The sequence below is a fragment of the Penaeus monodon genome, chromosome 23, assembly GCF_015228065.2.
Source record: "Penaeus monodon isolate SGIC_2016 chromosome 23, NSTDA_Pmon_1, whole genome shotgun sequence".
Lineage (NCBI taxonomy): Eukaryota > Metazoa > Arthropoda > Malacostraca > Decapoda > Penaeidae > Penaeus > Penaeus monodon.
In genome coordinates, this window is record NC_051408.1 from 33,898,170 (window position 1) to 33,898,592 (window position 423).

At 37.6% G+C, this 423-nt stretch overlaps 1 protein-coding gene across 1 annotated transcript in view; it reads right to left on the reverse strand.

Annotated features, from left to right (window-relative positions):
* Window positions 1-423, reverse strand: part of LOC119587943 (espin-like) — a gene marked incomplete in the record, with an annotated part of 133,296 nt that overhangs the window by 107,971 nt on the left and 24,902 nt on the right.

Consider the following 423-nt stretch of genomic DNA (forward strand, 5'->3'; position numbering starts at 1 on the left):
GGGAGGGAGAAACAGCGGAATAGATCCAATACATAGCAGGTAACTACGTAGTAATAAAAGAGACAGCCTAACGCATTGTAAACATTCCAGTAGAAAAAAGAAAAAAAATCCGGAATAATATATGAGTCGACGACAATAACAGCGACAATAAATAACTTTCTCGCTCTTCCTGTTTTTCACGCGAAGGAAAGTCAAGGACAATACACTCTTTTAAGTTAATTACGTAATTTCTTTTTTTCTTCTATCTACCCAGAAGAAATCGAAAATGGATTCCTCTCTACAAAATAATCGAAATTTTCCAGACACAGCCGTGGTTTCCTTCCTCGTAGCTCGACGAGAGAGAGAAAAAAGCCTCTATTGACCAGACACGTAAGGTTGATAATTGGAAAACAATGATTAGACGAAAGGTAAGATCGATTCCGT